This window comes from Scyliorhinus canicula, chromosome 8 (genome assembly GCF_902713615.1).
Source record: "Scyliorhinus canicula chromosome 8, sScyCan1.1, whole genome shotgun sequence".
NCBI lineage: Eukaryota > Metazoa > Chordata > Chondrichthyes > Carcharhiniformes > Scyliorhinidae > Scyliorhinus > Scyliorhinus canicula.
Window position 1 is genome coordinate 45,643,175 of NC_052153.1, and position 18,800 is coordinate 45,661,974.

Here is an 18,800-nt window from a genome sequence, read left to right on the forward strand (position 1 = left end):
GGCCTGTTCCTGTGCTGTACTTTTCTTTCTAGAGAGAAAACAGGGAACTATAGACCAGTGAGCCTAACGTCGGTAGTAGGGAAGTTGCTAGAGTACATTGTCAAGATTTCACAGCACAGCATTTGGAAACCAGTGGTATAATCAGATAAAGTCAGCACTGATTTACGAACGAAAATTCATGCTTGACAAATCTACTGGAATTCTTTGAAGCTCTAGCTAGTAGAGTTGACCAGGGAGAACTGGTGGATGTGGTTTATTTAGACTTTCTGAAGGCTTTCGACAAGGTCTCACACCGGTTTAGCTCAGTTGGCTAGACAGCTGGTTCGTGATGCAGAGGAAGAGCCAACAGCAGGGGTTCAATTTCCGTACCGGCTGTGGTTATTCATGAAGGCCCGCCTTCTCAATTTTGCCCCTCAACTGAGATACATGAGCTAAATCGCTGGCTTTTAAAGCAGACCAAGCGGGTCAGCAGCACGGTTCGATTCCCGTACCAGCCTCCCCGGACAGGCGCCGGAATGTGGCGACTAGGGGCTTTTCACAGTAACTTCATTGAAGCCTACTCGTGACAATAAGCGATTTTCATTTTTCATTTTCAGATGTGGTGATCCTCAGGTTAAACCACCACCAGTCAGCTCTCCCCCTCAAAGGCGAAAGCAGCCTATGGTCACCTGGGACTATGGTGACTTTAACCTTACCTTACATAGCAGATTACTATGAAGTTAAAACACATGGGATTGCAGGTAGTGTCTTGAGATGGATAGAAAGCTGGTTAGCAGACAGGAAGCAAAAAGTTGGATAGATGGGTCTATATTCAATTGGCAGGCAGTGACTAGTAGGTTACCGCAGGGATCTGTGGTAGGAGCCCAACTGTTCACATATATTAATGATTTGGATGAGGGGGCTAAATGTAGTATCTCCAAATTTGCAAATGATACAAAGTTGTGTGGGAGGGTGAACTGTGAGGAGGATGCACAGATGCTTCAGCGGGATTTAGGCAGGCTGAGTGAGTGGGCATATTAATGGCAGATGCAGTAAAATGTGGATAAATATGAGGTTATCCTCTTCGGTAGCAAAAATCGGAAGGAAGATTATTATTGAATGGATGTAAAATGGATACTCAGCGAGACCTTGGTGTCCTCGTGCATTAGTCGCTGAAAGTAAATGCGCAGGCACAGCAGGCAGTAAAGTAAAGAAGGCAATTTATATGTTGGCCTTAATCAGTAATGTTTTACTGAAATTGTATTGGACATTGGTGAGCCAACACTTGGAGTATTGTGAGCAGTTTTGGTATCCTAATCTGAGGAAGGATGTTCTTGCTATGGAGGGAGTGCAGCGAAAATTTACCAGACTGATTCCTGGTCATGAGGAGAGACTAAATCAGTTAAGATTATATTCATTGGAGTTTAGAAGAGTGAGAGGGGATCTCATAGAAACTTATACTTCTAACAGGATTAGACAGGATAGATTCAGAAAGAATGTTCCTGACGGTCGGGAAGTCCAGAACAAGGGGGTCATAATTTGAGGATAAGGGGTAAACCTTTTAGACTGAGATGAGGAGAAATTTCTTCACCCAGAGAGCAATGAATCTGGAATTCGCTACCACAGAAAGTAGTTGAGGCCAAAACATTGTGTAATTTCAAGAAGGAATTAGATACAGCTCTTGGGCTAAAGGGATCTAGGATTTTGAGGCGGAAGGCAGAATCAGTGTATTGAATTCGATCAGCTATGATCATAATGAATTGCGGAGCAGATTTGAAGGGCCGAATGGCCGGTGCTTCTATTTTCAATGTATGTTTCTATGTAATTCTAAACACCGTACTTTAGGAAGGACATGGAGGCAACAGAGAGAATACAGAAAGGATTTACGAGAATGCTTCCAGAGTTGGTACTTCAGTCATATGGACTAATTGGAGAAGTTGGAGCTATTCTCCTTGATGAAGGGACAGTTGAATGGAGATTTGATAGAGTTGTTCAACATCATGAGGTACCTGAACAGAGTAGATGGGGAGACACTGCCCATTGGTGGAAAGGTGGCCATTTTGAGAGGGCAGCCCAGTAACAAAGTCCCATGGGCAGCCACCACCCCGCACCGCAAATCAGTTCCCCACCCCTCCCCGCACCACAAATCAGCCTCTCACCTCCCCCGCCCCCCTCCCCCACGCATTGCAAAACTGTCCTCCACCCCTGAATTTTCTAGGTGCCTCCCTTCCCCCAAATGCAGGGGTGACCCAACCCACCTGCCCACCCATCAACCCTCTAAATAGGGAGACCCCCACCAGGACTCTCTGAGGAATGGAATCCTCCACAGATACCCCCTAACTAGAGAGACTTTCCACAGGTACCCCCTAACTAGAAAGACTCCCCACAGGTACCCGCTAACTAGAGAGACTCCCCACAGGTACCCGCTAACTAGAGAGACTCCCCACAGGTACCCGCTAACTAGAGAGACTCCCCACAGGTACCCGCTAACTAGAGGAGCCCTCCCAGAGACCCCGGAAAAGAGACCCCTGTCTGGAAGCCAAGTGCTGTCAATTTCCAGCTCAGCACTTCAAAATCACTCAAGTGTGAAGGGGCGTGATTGGGATGGACTTAGCTCTCTTTGATGTGATTGATGTTTGTAAACCTTGTGGGGTAAGATTCTCCGTTTTGTTCTTCTGCCAGAGGGGAATTAGTACCGATTTACATTTCCCATGGAGGTGCAAATCAAGAAGCAATTCACTATTGCTCGGCATGTAAATTAATGCATGGCGAGGAATAGATAGGATTCTCGAGGGAATCCTGCTAACGGGCCGCCAATTTGAGCAGGCCGACCAATTGCGAAGTAAACACTTAGAATCACCCACCCATGAGGGGAGATGAATGAATCAAAGCTGTAACTGTTTTGTGGAAGCTGTCAATCACTGCCCACTATGAAAAATGAATGAATGGTTTGCAGCTACAGAGTCTGAGCAGTTTAAACAGAGGTCACAGCTGCTATCTTTTCAAGAATGGACATGTGTTGCTTCCAGTTAAGAGTTACATCTGTAATTTCTGCCACTGCTCCTATCTGGACTGCTCTCTAGCTCCTGGACAGGGGCCTCATTCCTGGAGGTCCCTGTGGGGGGGAGGTCCTTTAGATATGGGGTCCCTGTGGGAGGTTCCTTTTGTTAATGGATCCCTGTGTGGAGGTCTCTTTAGCTAAGGGTCCCTGTGGAGGGTCTCCCTATTTACAGGATCTCCGAGGTGGGTTCCCATTCAGGAGTTCTCTGCGGGTTCCTCTAGTTAGGAGGTCTCAGTGAGTGTCCCTTTCGTTAGGGGACCCTGGGGAGAGGATTCCCCTAGTTAGCGGGGCCCAGGGGGATGGGGTCATCCATTTTCGGGAGCCTCTGGGGTGGGTGGAGCATTGAGGCGAGTCTGATAGGGTAAGGGGTGCATTGTGGGGGAAAGGGGAGGGTGGGCCTTGGATGGGGACAGAGCATGTGGTGCTGATTCCAATTTTTCCTGGACGCCCGATTCTCCGCCGCATTGGCGGCCCCACTGCCAGTGGCGGGAGGCAGACAATTTAGACCATAGTCATTTCTTTGGGCCTTGGGAAGTTTCTCCCCGGTCCATTCCTCATTTCGAAATTTTTTTGAGCACTGTGGAACTGAACTCGCTGGCAAGACCGACTCCTCAAAGATCGGGCGCCATTTTGAAAGGGTGCCCAAATCGAGAAGTGAGCTTGAAGGCCCGCCACAACCCCGCCCCCACGGGCAGTGAAGCCCCTGCAGACATGGATATTATTGCATTAATTCCCTCCCCCCCCACCTCAAGTTACCCAACTATGAGGTCGCTGAGGGCCCTCCTTTGTGGGCCTCTCCATCCCGTCTCTTGGGGCTCCCCTTCCAGAACCTCCATTTAACCCCCCCCAACCTTTGTGGCACCCTTCATTCTACCTTCGCCCCCCCCCCCCCCCGATCCTTAATGGTGCTAACCTGTCACCTGGGCACCATGATGCTGCCAGCCTGGCACCCAGGCAGTGCGCCAGGCACCATGGCAGTGCCAGGTTGGCACTGCCAGAGTGCTCGGTTGGCACTACCAAGGTGCTGGGTACCTCCCTGCCCTGTTGCCAACCACCTGAGGGCTCCACTGGCCCGTGAGACCCCCGGGTGGTCATCACGACTGGTGGAGACCAGTACTAATTGGCGTCCGGTTGGGTCCTCGCCGGTGTGGCCGGTGACTCCCAGATGCTTGATGAATGCAGCGTCAAGGTGGCTGCGCATATTTAAATGAGCCGATTGGTTTATTTAAATATCATTACCAGTATCGCGCCCAAGGAGGGTGTGATCCAGATTGGGCCAGTCATAGTGAGTCGGGTGACTCATGCGAGACTTCGGGACTGCCGCAAAGCCCGAGTTGGAACTCTCCCATGATTCACTAACTGTGCCCGCTCCACACCGGGCGCAATGCACTGGTAGAATCTACTTTACAGCTTCCATACACTCAGAGGTCTGGATTGTTTAATTTAATTTCCCTTCACACTTGAATTCATCTCAAGTAGCCTGCTTTGAACCTAACCGCAATGTTTCTAAACATCTAGGAGTAAGACCATAAGTTATCATTCATTCCCTTTCCAGATTCAAACCGGGGCAATCGCATCGGAACCCAATGCAATGTGAATTTCCCACTGCACAAGGCGTTTCCCACAGATCTCTTCTCAATGCAACCTGTTGGACATTCGGACAGAAATTGTAAAACTACAGCTGGAGTGCCTGTAGGAGCAGGAGAGGCTCATTGAACTGAAAATTGGGCAATTTACACGTTCCGTTCCTTCACACCCATGGAAACATCTACCACGATTTAACTGACTGCTGACACTGTGGCTTCTAGACTGCCCAATATTTGTAGGCCAAAAGACAACCTCCACTTTGGACAAACAACAGATGGTTTGATATGAATAAAACCCGAGATGGTAAAATGGCCTGGGCCTTACACTACAGCTCCCAGGTGGACTTCCCATGTGTCCTGCCACCTTTCGCCCAGAAGTTAAAATTGCCGCATAGGTTTTTCTATTCTTTCCTTATAACTTTGTGCTTTGATACAGGGGATTAGCCACATTCCCCTTCTCCACACCTTTCTGTGCATAGATATTTCTCATTCTTCAGTCTTGCAAATGGAGTGCAGTGTTCATGGTCATACTGCAGCCTAGTCAGAGCTCTGTACAGTTCCAGCATGAAAGGAAATGAAAATTGCTTATTGTCACAAGTAGGCTTCAAATGAAGTTATTGTGAAAAGCCCCTAGTCACCACATTCCAGCACCTGTTCGGGGAGGCTGGCCCAGGAATTGAACCCGTGCTGCTGGCTGCCTTGGTCTGCTTTAAAAGCCAGCTATTTAGCCCTGTGCTAAGCCAGCCACGATGCCCCCAAACTTACAGGGGGGAATTTTACCACCCTCCCACACTGAATATGTTTTTAGTGAGGTAGGCACATGAAATAGGATGGATGGCTAGCCCACTGCCCTCCCACCTATCTCAAAGCTGGACAGGTAAGACATCAAACTGACCACCCACCCTTAGGCCTATTGAGGCAGCGGTCATCAGCACCATGGGCAACACCGCAATCCCGGCCAGCAATGCCGAAACTCCACAACTTCCTCAGGGCGGTCAGGGTGAGTAGGCAGCACTGTGCCCCTGGCACTAACCCCGTCCCACAAGTCTGTAACCCCTCCCTCCCCCCACCTGAAGGGCAGCTGAACCCTCCCCCTGCACCACATGCTGGCACCCATACCGGCCGCCATGGCTGTGTGCCCTGGCCACTGAAGCCACCAGCTACCCACCCTCTGGGCTGCATGCAGCAGACTGTCTAACACTGTGTTTTCAGTCCGTCCCCTGTCCCCCATCCCCCACCCAGGTGAAGGCCACTCACAACCGTCGAGAGGGGGACAAGACTGGAGGGGGATCGTGGACCTGTGGCCTCTCACCGCAGCAGAACAGAGGGCTCCCAGGCCACGGTGCAATCATGCCTCTTGTCTTGTATCTTGCAGGAGCTGCTGGTGATGAGGTGGGCCATTCTTGCATCCCACGATCCCAACGACAACCACCGTCCCAGGGTCGGTCGGCCAGTGACGACGAGGACACCGACGGGAGTCATCAACCTGCATCCCGTGATATGCCGGGTCCGGGGAAGACATCGACTTCTCATCACAGCTGGATCCAACACCCTCCGCCATCCCAGAGACACTCCCCTCGGTTGGGCCGTTTAGTGAAGAGGCTCCTGGGGCACTATCTGGTGCGCACCACAGTCACGCTCCCGTACATCAGGTGGAGTTAGGAACCATCAAGGGGGTGGACGGTCAGAGAGCGGGCCCGGCCGCTGGGACTAGCTGTTCTTCAGATGGGTTTTGGGCTTCTGGGACAGGAGGTCCCATCGATTGTGGAGATGTAGTCGCAGAGCCAGGAACTGCATAAGGTGTTGTCAGTAAGCATCAAGCACCTGCAGATGCAGTTGGAGAAGTCCAACCGTGTGCAGGAGGTGGTGCCAATCATGCAAACCAACCAGACCAACATCGCACGGTGGCATCCGCGGTGGAGGCCTTGGGGGCATGCCCAAGGCATTGGGCAATCTGTGCAGGAGGTGGCCAAGGCCCAGGACAGGGTTGCCCTATCACAGGTAGCCATGTCCCAGTGCCATGTGGACTCTACAGTGATGCTCCTGAGTGTGACCAAGTCACAGCGGGCCATGGCTGAGAGCACAGCGGCATTGCCCAGGTGCTGGTTGACATGGCACAGACCCAGAAGGAGGTGGCACAGTCCCAGATAGTGATGGCGCAGTCACGGCTGATGTCACACAGACCCAGAAGGTGGTGGCACAATCAATGGGTGTTGTGGTGCACTCCCAAACGGAGGTGCTCCACTCCCAATGCTCCATGGTCACGAGCATGGAGACTCTGGTCAAGACGAGAATGGGTCTTCACGACAGGGAGAGCCAGGTGGTGAGGGACATCAGGGGTTAGCTCCACTCGCACCCCTATCACATGGAGGAGTAGCCTCGGGGCCATCAGGCACCCTGAGGGAGGAGAAAGTGATGGGGCCCGGTGACTCCCGCAGGGGAGGTGCCAGAACACTGCAGCGCATCGAACACCCCCTCCTGTCCTTGGCGCATCACTTGGGCAGCAGGCAGAACATGGTGGCACCATGCCTGAACAGCAGCCATACCCATCGAGGCATGGTCGCCCCCTGCTGTCGGCTGCCAAAGGAGAGCCATGTCACAGGGCAGAAATTACAGCGGGCTGCCTCCACTCCTGATGTCCTGCCTGTAGATCCCTCTAGACGTAGCGCTGTGACCCGGAAGGCCAGAAAAGTAGCCACCAGTTAATTTGGCATGGATGCAGGGCCCAGTGTAGTGTTAGGGGCTAGGGCACAAACCAGTATATATTTGTTCACATTAAGCACCTGAACACAATGTGCTCTGTCAGAAGGGTGTGAGGGAAGGGCTGGTCTGGGCTGGCCGCAGAGTGGGTGAAGGGGCGGGGAGGTGGGAAATGGGCGGACATTGTGAGTGGGCTTGGCCCAGGTATCACAGTTCAGCCAGCACTCAACCCTCTGGTATCCCACACTACCACTAGCCCCCCCATTTTGTTCCCACCTCCACCACGCCAGCAATTTGATGGGACCTTGTGATGGAATGGTCAGTTCACATGCAGGGATTACCCAGGTAGACGGTGGAAAGAGCTACTGTGGGCAGGAGTCAGACGTTGTCAAACAATGCGGAGCACCAGAGCTCATCCTGGTGTGGGTTGACCGATGGGTCAGAACTGCTGTTACTACCAACCCAGGGCTCACACCTGTAGTGCAACAGGTAGGAATCACGGAGGGGGTTGCTAGGGTGGGGGTGGGCAGGGAGAGTGGGTAGGTAACGCAAGGAGGGTGTCCATGGGAGTGGGTGGTTGGGTGTGGAGTGTAGGTGTGGGCTGTGATGTCTGTGACCCTGGCCAGTCCGCCTAGTCGGTGAACCTGGGGGCAATCAGGACACCCTCACACGCGTGGCACTGGCACACATTTAATACAGCCTCCTATTCCTGCCCACGGCGCATGTCATGCCCATCCTTGCCTACCCCGCGTCATCCTCGTCGGATGAGGTCTGGCCATCGTCGCCGCTGCCGACATGTTCATCGTCGTCCTCCTCTATCTCATTGCTCCTCCGCTGCGCAATGTTGCACGCCACCACAATGTGGGAGACCCCCCCCCCCAGTGCTATACTGAAGGACCTCTCCAGAGCAGTTCAGGCACCTTCAGGATGCCAAAGCACAAAATCAATCAATCATGCCCCTGCTCGCACCATTGTAGTGGGTTGTCTCGTTGGTCTGAGGCCTCTGGATAGGCGTCATTAACATGACCGCAGCGGGTAACCCCTATCTACCAGGAGCCAACCCCTAAGCCAGGGGTGTGCCTCAAAGAGACCAGGAACCGCTGAGTGTGCCAGGATGAAGGCGTCATGCAGATTGCCTGGGTATCGGGCGCAGACTTGCATGATGTGGATCTGATGCTCACATACCAGCTGCACGGTCATTGAATGGAACCCCTTTCAGTTTGTGAAGACCGGCCTGTCATCTGCAGTTGCTCGTAGGGGGGACATGCATCCCATTGATCAAACCCTTGACCTGGGACACCTCCCCGGTGTAGAGGTTCGGGGCGACCGTCACCTTGACGGCCATCGGGAGCAGATGTCCTCCCCCATTCCCCCGCAATGCCAGGTGCGCCATGTTCCAGCAGCTCTGTCGCACTATCCCCCTGCTCAGCCCGAAGTGAAGTGGTCAGGGAAGTGGTCCACGCCCTGGGTTCTGCGAGTATCGAGACCCTGGTCAGAGCGGGCATGGGTCTCCAGGACTGGCAGCACCAGGTAATGGGGCGCTACAGGAGTTCCCATGAAGTATCCCAAGGGCCACCGTGCACCCCGAGGGAGGTTATGGGGCCCATGCCAGTGACTCCCGCAGGAGAGGTGTTGGAACGCTACAGCACTTCTGATTCCCCCCTCCTGTACCTGGTGCATCTGATGGGCAGCGGGCAGAACAGGGTGGCATCATACCACCTGGGACAGCCGGGCAGCAGCCCGACTCATCCAGGCCAGGTCGCCCCAGAAAATGGGCGGCAAAGGGACCCAGGTCACAGGGTGGGAATCACAGCAGGCCGCCTCCACTCCTGATGTACCGCCTTGGGATCCATCGAGATGTAGTGTTAGGGCCAGTAAGACCAGGAAGGGAGACACCAGTTACGTTGGCACAGGTGCAGCACATAGGATAGCATTAGGGCTAGGGCACAAAGCTGTGTGTATATATATGTTAACTTGTTCACATGAGCAGTGCTACAGCGTGCCTCGGTGCTCTGTCAGAAGAGGGTGAGGGAGGGTTGGTCTCGGCTGGCCGCAGAGGGGGTGCTGGGGACTGGGGGTGGACTTGGTTCAGGGTCCCCAGTTCAGCGCTCCCTGCTCCGGCGTTCATCCCTCTCCACAAGATCCTCCGCCCTACTCCGCCACCTCACGGGTTTGGTGGGATCGTGTGATGGAATGGTCAGCTCAAATGGAGGGATCTCCCAGGTGGACAGTGGAACGTTCTACCGTGGGCAGGAGTCAGATGTTGTCAAATGGTACGGTGCCCAGAGCACATCCCAGAATGGGTTGTCATCATCTTCCATCCCATGGACCGGACCCGCTGTTACCTCCAACCCAGGGCCAGCACCCCATAGTGAGGCAGGTAGGATTCACGGAGGGGGTTGCAAGGGGTGGAGGGGCACAGGGAGAGTGTTAATAATAATCTTTATTATTGTCACAAGTAGGCTTACATTAACACTGCAGTGAGGTTACTGTAAACACCCCTAGTCGCCACACTCCGGCGCCTGTTCGGGTACACAGAGAGAATTCAGAATGTCCAATTCACCTGACAGCACGTCTTTCGGGACTTGTGGGAGGAAACCGGAGCACCCGGAGTAAACACACGCAGACACGGGGAGAATGTGTAGACTTCATACAGAGAGTGACCCAAGCCAGGAATAGAACCTGGGACCCGCGCTTTGAAACAACACTGCTAACCACTGTGCTACCTCGTTGCCCAAAAGGGGGTGGCCAGCCGGGGTGGGGGTTATGGGGAGGTGGGATGAGATGTCTGTGCCAATGGCCAGGCCCCTAGTCGGTTAACCTGGTGCCGATTAGAGCATCCCTTCCGTGCCGGCTCAGGTGCACTTGTTGCGTGATCTCCCATGCCTACCCGATGCCCTGCCATCCTCACCCTTCCTCTCATCCTCCTCGTCGGATAAGGCCTGGCGTTCTTCCTCCTCCTCCAGCGCGTCACTCCTCTGCTGCGCTGCGCAGTATTGTTTAGGATGCAGCAGGCCACCACGATCTGGGAGACTCTCCTAGCACAATACTGCAGGGTCCCTCCAGAGCGATCTAGGCCCCTGAACCGCATCTTCAGGATTCCGAATCACCGATCGATCACGCCCTGGTTGCGGCATAGGCATCATTGTATCGGGTCTCCGCGTCAGTCTATGGCTTCTGGATAGGTGTCATCTACTATGACCGCAATAAATAAACCCTGTCGCCCAGGAGTCAACCCCTCACCAGGGGATGTAACTCAAACAGGTCAGGAACCATCGTGTGTGCCAGGATGAAGGTGACATGCACACTACGTGGGTATCGCGCGCAGACGTGAATGATGCACGTCTGATGGTCACACACCAGCTGCACGTTTATTGAGTGGAACCCCTTTAGGTTTGTGAAGACCGGCCTGTCATGGGCCTGTTCTAATAGGTCAGTGTGCGTCCTGTCCATCACCCCTTCTACACCGGGGCCATCCAATTCCCGGGCATTCTGGTTGGCGTGGTCGTTTTTGAATTTAATATATTGTGGAGACCGGGTATATAAGTCTCTGTGACGGCGTGGATGTTATTGTGCACCAAAGAGATTCCGGACAGGTCCCCACTCAGTGTCTGGAAGGACTAAAAGGTCAGGGCGACCATCACCTTGATGGCCACCAGGAGCGGGTGTCCTCCCCCATACCCCCACGGTGCAAGGTGTGCCATAATCTGGCAGATATGTCCCTGCTCAGCCGGAATCTTCAATGGCATTCCAGATCCGACAAGTTCTCCCACTTCCTACTCCTCGGCCTGTTGGGCGGCAGTTCTCCGGCTGTCTCCTGTTCCTCTGGGGCAGGCTCCTTTGCTGCAGGGTCCTCCCCGAGCAGCTCCAGCTCATACAGTCCCGGAGCATATGGATGATTTATTAGCAAGCCACTGGCCTCTATTCTGGACTTGGGCTCACAGCAGCTAATTTTGGGGGCCTTAAATTGTATTTTAGATCCTCGAATGGATCGATCGAGGCCTAAGTCTTTGATTAAATCTGGGATGGCACAAACTCTGTTGCTTTTATGGAGCAGATGGGGCGTGCTGACCCTTGGCAGTTTTTGCATCGAGTGATCAGGACTTTTCTTTTTCCTCCCTTGTCTATCAGGTGTATTTTCAAATTGACATTTTCTGGTGGGTCGATCTCTCCTTCCTGGGGTGAAGAGGGCGGGGTACTCAGCAATTGTTCTCTCAGATCATGCCCCACATTTTGTGGATATGGTGCTGGAGCCGAGTCCTTCTCAACACCCGCCGTGGTGATTGGATACGCCGTCGTTGGCGATTAAGGGTTTTGGTGAGACGATGTCCTCCTCCATTGCAGAGTACATTACATTCAACAACAGTGAGTCTAGCTCATCTTCTTCGTTGGATTGCTTTGGATTAAATGTATTGTCACTTGTACCGAGGTACAGTGAAAGATATTATTCTGTTTACAATTCAGACAGATCGTTCCATACATGAAAAAAAATAGGACATACATAAACATACAATGTAAATACATAGACACAGGCAACAGGTGAGCATGCGGAGTGTAGTACTACTCAGTAGAGAAGATGTGTGGAGAGATCAGTTCAGTCCATAAGAGGGTCATTCAGGAGTTTGGTAACAGCGGGGAAGAAGCTGATTTTGACTCTGTAGTGAGTGTTCTCAGGCTTTTGTATCTCCTACCCGATGGAAGAGATTGGAAGAGAGAATAAACCGGATGGGAGGGGTCTTTGATTATGCTGCCCGCTTTCCCAAGGCAGCAGCAGGTGTAGACAGAGTTAATGGATGGGAGGCAGGTTTGAGTGATGGACTGGGCTGTGTTCACGACTGTAGTTTCTTACAGTCTTGAGCCAAGCAGTTGACATACCAGGCTGTGATGCAGCCAGATAAGCTGCTTTCTATGGTGCATCTGTAAAAATCGGTAAGAATCAATGTGGACATGCCGAATTTCCTTAGTTTCCTGAGGAAGTATAGGTGCTGTTGTGCTTTCTTGGTCATTACATAGAGTGGACCAGGATAGACTGTTAGTGATGTGCACACCTCGGGATTTGAAGCTATCAACCATCTCCACCTCAGCACCATTGATTCAGACAGGGGTGTGTACAATGCTTCGCTTCCTGAAGTCAATGACCAGCTCCTTAGTTTTGCTGACATTGAGGGAGAGATTGTTGTCGTTGCAGCACTCCACTAGATTCGCTATTTCCCCCCTGTACTCAGACTCATCATTGTTCGAGATCTGACCCACTATCACAGAATACTACAGTACAGAAGATACCCTTTGGCCCATCGAGTTTGCACCGACGCATGAAAGGCCCTGACCTGCCCACCTAATCCCACTTGCCAGCACTGGCCCACAACCTTGATGCACGATCAATTGCACAAAAGACACAGATTGGGTACAACTGTGGCTTTATTGCAGTCAGGTGCATGGCCTCCTACTGCAGCTGGCGAAATGGCAGATCAATGGAGGACACGTATATTTATACAGCTCCTAGTGGACGGAGCCAGTCGGCAGGGGCTACCGGCGAACCTGTAGTACAGGTCCTACCTTACATCCCCTAATACAGGTGTACACAGTGGTTCACCACATTCACCCCCTGTTAAGAATGAGTCCGGCGGGGATGGTGTGGAACTATATACAATGTTGCGAATTATGTACAGTGTCTTAGAAAATGAGTGGGAAAGGGGAAAAAAATGTCCATTTTGACGGTCCGGTGCCCGTCAGAGGGTCAGTCGATCCGGAGCTTTGGGAGCGACGTAACGGTGGCGGCGATGTCAATGCTGGCGGTGCTGATGTCACCGGCATTGGTACTGGTGGTGCTGGTGCTGGCCAGTAGTCGGATGACCCCAGGAGCGTGCCGAAATCTTCTTCGTCCTCTTGCGTGGGCAGCGGAAGGAGGGATGGACCTGGTGGGGTTAATGTTGGTAGCGCTGGGGGAGGGGAGGGTGGTGCATGGGTGGGGAAGTGTGTTTGGCTGGAACCTGACGGTGCCAGGTCCCTGAGGGAGACAGTATCTTGGCGGCCGTCGGGGAACTCCACGTAGACATACTGGGGGTTGGCGTGGAGCAAGTGTACCCTGTCCACCAAGGGGTCCGCCTTGTGGAGGCAGACGTGCCTAACGGAGCAGGACCGGTCCTGGAGCTGCGAGCCAAGTCGGGAGCGACACCCCGGATGTGGACTTCCTAGGGAAGGTAAAAACACGTTCATGGGGTGTGTTATTTGTGGCGGTGCACAGTAGTGACCGGATGGAGTGTAGTGCATCAGGGAGGACCTCCTGCCAGCGAGAGGCTGGGAGGTTCCTGGACCGTAGGGCCAGTTGGATGACCCTCCAAACCGTCCCGTTCTCCCTCTCTACCTGTCCGTTTCCCCGGGGGTTGTAGCTGGTCGTTCTTCTGGAGGCGATACCCTTGCTGAGCAGGAACTGACGCAGCTCATCGCTCATGAATGAGGATCCCCTGTCACTGTGGGTGTAGCCGGGGAAACCGAACAGAGCGAAGATTGTGTTGAGGGCCTTGTTGACGGTGGCAGACGTCATATCGGGGCATGGGATGGTGAAGGGGAATCTGGAGTACTCATCGACCACACTGAGAATATACGTGTTTCGGTTGGTGGAGGGGAGGGGCCCTTTGAAATCCACGCTGAGGCGCTCAAAGGGATGGGAAGCCTTCACCAAGCGCGCACGGTCCGGCCTGTAGAAGTGCGGCTTGTACTCCGCACAGGCCTGGCAGTCTCTGGTGACTGTCCGTATTTCCTCGACGGAGTAGGGCAGGTTGCGAGCCTTGACGAGGTGGTACAGCCGTGTGACCCCCGGGTGACACAGGCTGCCGTGCAGGGCCCGGAGTTGGTCTACTTGTGCGCTGGCACATGTATCTCGGGAGAGGGCGTCTGGGGGCTCGTTGAGCTTGCCGGGGCAATACAAAATCTCGTAATTATAGGTGGAGAGCTCGATTCTCCACCGTAAGATTTTATTGATTTTGATCTTGCCCCGCTGTGTGTTATTGAACATGAAGGCTACCAACCGTTGGTCAATGAAGAGAGTGAATCTCTTGCCGGCCAGGTAATGCCTCCAATGCTGCACAGCTTCAACGATGGTTTGGGCCTCTTTTTCGACGGATGAGTGCCGAATTTCAGAGGCATGAAGGGTGCGGGTAAAGAATGCCACAGGTCTGCCTGCCTGATTTCGAGTGGCGGCAAGGGCGACATCTGAAGCGTCGCTTTCTACTTGAAAGGGCAGTGTCTTGTCTACTGTGTGCATCCCTGCCTTGGCTATGTCTGCTCTGATACGGGCGAAGGCTTGTTGTGCCTCGAGGGGAAATTGAGTGGACTGTATGAGTGGGCGGGCCTTGTCCGCATAGTTTGGGACCCACTGGGCGTGGTACGAGAAGAACCCAAGGCAGTGTTTGAGGGCCTTGGGGCAGTGGGGGAGGGTGAGCTCCATGAGGTCAGGATCGGGCCCCAGAAGTCCGTTTTGGACTACATAGCCGAGGATGGCTAAGCGGGTCGTGCTGAACACACACTTCTCTTTATTACACGCAAGGTTGAGAAGAGTGGCGTTGTGGAGGAATTTAGCGAGGTTGGCATCGTGGTCCTGCTGATCATGGCCGCAGATGGTGACATTATCTAAGTACGGAAACGTGGCCCGCAAACCGTACCGGTCGACCATTCGGTCCATCTCCCTTTGGAAGACCGAGACCCCGTTAGTGACGCCGAAGGGAACCCTAAGAAGGTGATAGAGCCGGCCGTCCGCCTCGAAGGCAGTGTAGGGACGGTCCGATTTACGGATGGGGAGCTGGTGGTCGGCGGATTTCAGGTCAATTGCTGAGAAGACCCGGTACTGCGCAATCTGATTGACCATATCAGATATGCGAGGGAGGGGGTATGCGTCGAGTTGCGTGTACCGATTGATGGTCTGGCTGTAGTCCACAACCATTCTGTGTTTCTCCCCCGTTTTTACTACTACCATTTCGGCTCTCCAGGGGCTATTGCTGGTCTCGATGATACCCTCCCGAAGCAGCTGCTGGACCTCGGACCTGACGAAGGCCTTGTCCTGGGCGCTGTACCGTCTGCTCCTGGTGGCGACGGGTTTTCAATCCTAGGTTAGACTGGCAAAGAGGGAGGGGGGGGGTCAACCTTGAGGGTGGGGAGGCCGGAAATGTGAGTGGAGGTAGGGGCCCGCCGAATTTGAGGGTAAGGCTCTGGAGATTGCACTGGAAATCCAGGCCCAGCAATAGTGCAGCGCAAAGGTTGGGGAGGATGTAGAGATGGAAACCACTGAATTCTACGCCCTGGACAGTGAGAGTGACCGTACAGAATCCTCGGATCGGGACAGAGTGGGATCTGGAGGCCAGGGAGAACCGTTGATTGGTGGGGTGAACCACGAGGGAGCAGCCCCATACCGTATCTGGGTGTATGAAGCTTTCGGTGCTCCCCAAGTCCAGCTGGCAAGAGGTCACGTGGCCGTTGATTTTCACCGTTGTCGAAGTGGTGGCCAGGTTGTGTGGACGAGACTGGTCCAGCGTCATCGAGGCGAGCTGTGGGTGGTCGTCAGAGGTTTCGGATGGAGAGCGTCGGCGACCCAGATTGTGGGATGTAGTTGGCGTTCCAGCCCCATGGGGAAGACAAGATGGCGGCGGCTGGGGATCCTGTGGGGATCAAAATGGCGGCGCCATTGCGGGGGCGGGGCAAGATGGCGGTGCCCATGGGACGCACGTTGGTGGCGCTAGGCAAGATGGCAGCACCCATGGGCCGCACGTGGACTGAGGGGGGGAGATGGCGGCGCCCACTGACTGCACATGGCCCCGGGAGGAGAAGATGGCGACGCCAATTGTGCGTTAGGCAGGGGGGAGGGGGCGATAGCAGCGACTGCGCGGGCCTGGCACACAGCTGCGAAGTGGCACTTTTTACTGCAGGACTTGCAAGTGGCGGCGCGGGCCAGGCAGCATTCGCAGGGGTGCTTCTGTTGACCGCAGAAGTAGCAGCGGGAACCCCCGGGGTGCGTGGATTGGCGTGCGGCACAGGAGTATTGACTAGGCAGGGCCTCATTTGCAGGGTCCAGGAGGGGTAGGACAGGTGGGCCAAGCAGCGAAGGGCTAGGCCTGAACATTACGGGATGTGACCGTCATGGAGAGCGCTAAAGTTTTTGTCTCCGCTAGGTCGAGCTAGGTCCAGCAGTCGTTGTCGGATGAGGTCCGACGCAATCCCCATTACGAATGCATCGCACATGAGGAGATTAGAATGTTCGGTGGCCGTAATGGCCTGACAGTCACAGTCCCAGACGAGTGGGATTAGGGCCCATCAGAAGTCTTCGATGGACTCACCAGGGAGTTGAGAGCGAGTGGCGAGTACGTGACTGGCGAAGATCGTGTTCACTTTCTGCGCATAGTTTTCTTTTAGGAGTACCATCACTTCCGCGTAACACGTGGCGTCCTGGATCAACGGGAACACGTTGGAGCTCAACCTGGAATACAAGACCTGTATCTTCTGAGCTTCCGTCGGCGTGGGAGTTGCAGCGTTGATGTAAGCCTCAAAACAAGCTAGCCAGTGATTAAAGTCCTTTCTGGCATTGGGCGAGTGCGGATCCAGCTGCAGGCGATCTGGTTTGATTCTGATATCCATTTTGTTGCAAATCTGACTGCAATAAATTGACGCACGATCAATTGCGCAAAGACTCAGATTGGGTACAACTGTGGCTTTATTGCAGTCAGATGCGTGGCCTCCTGCTGCAGCTGGCAAAATGGCAGAACAATGGAGGACACGCATATTTATACGGCTCCTTGTGGGCGGAGCTAGCCGGCAGGGGCTACCGGCGAACCTGTAGTACAGGTCCTACCTTACATCCCCTAATACTTGTGTACACAGTGGTTCACCACAAACCTTGAATGTTATGGCATGCCAAGTGCTCATCCAGGTACTTTTTAAAAGGATGTGAGGCAACCCACCTCTACCACCCTCCCAGGCAGTGCATTCCAGACCATCATCACTTTTTGGGTAAAAAAGCTTTTCCTCAAATCCCCCCTAAACCTCCCACCTCTCACTTTGAACTTGTGCCCTCTTGTAACTGACCCTTCAACTAAGGGAAACAGCTGCTCCCTATCCACCCTGTCCATGCTCCTCATAATCTTTTACACCTCAATCAGGTCACCCCTCAGTCTTCTCTGCACCAGAGAAAACAACCCAAGCCTATCCAACCTCTGAAACTTAAATGTTCCATCCCAGGCAACATTCTGGTGAATCTTCTCTGTACCCCCTCCAGTGCAATTACATCCTTCCTATAATGTGGCGACCAGAATTGCACACAGTACTCCAGCTGTAACCTCTCCAAAGTTCTATTCAGCTTCTTCATGACCTCCATGCTTTTATATGCCCCGATTAATAAAAGCGAGTGTCCCACATTCCTTTATTAACTTCCCCTCCTGCCTTCAGAAATCTTTGGACAAACACACCAAGGTTCTTTGGAATTTCCCAGTGTCAGACCTTTCATAGTTATACTTCCTTATCAAATTACTCCTTCCAAAGTGTATCACCTCACACTTTTTAGGGTTACATTCCATCTGCCACGTATCTGCCCATTTGACCATCCTGTCTGTATCATCCTGTAACCCAAGACATTCAACCTCACTGTCAATCACCCAGCCAATCTTTGTGTCAACCGCAAACGTACTGATTCTACCCCCCACATAGTTATCTATGTCATTTATATAAATGACAAACGAGAGGAGGTCCAGCATGGATCCCTGCTGTACGCCACTGGTCACTGGCTTCCAGAAACTAAAGCAGCCATCTGTTATCGCCCTTTGTCTCCTAAGGCGATTATCAATCCACTTTATCAAATCACCCTGTATCCCATGTTCATTTGCCTTCCTAATAAGTCTCTGCAGACCTTGTCAAAACTTCATCGACTGCACTACCCTCATCTACACACTTGAAAAATTCAATCAAATTTGTTAGGCACGACCCCCCTCTGACAAAGCCATGCTTACTATCACTGATTAAACCTTACCTCTCCAAGCAGAGATAGATTCTCTCCTTCAGAATCTTCCCCAGAAGTTTTTTAACATAAATTTAGAGTACCCAGTTCCTTTTTTTTCAATTAAGAGGCAATTTAGCATGGCCAATTCATCTACCTGCACATCCCTTTGGGTTGTTGGGTTGAGACCCACGCAGACACGGGGAGAATGTGCAAACTCCACACGGACAGTGACCCAGGGCCGGGATTGAGCCTGGGTCCTCGGTCCCATGAGGCAGCAGTGCTAACCACTGAGCCACCGTGCTACCCCGACTTCTCCAGTAGATTCCCGACCATTGACCTGAGACACGGGTATCGTCGGCTGGCACTGCCATAGCCAGAAGTACACTCGGTGGCTCTGCTCCGACGCCCCCCGGTGGGGGTTACTATGGGCGTTGCCCTTGGGTGGGCCATGTGATGCACCGCCGGCAGGTGATGGTCAGTTGGGGTGGGGGTTTGT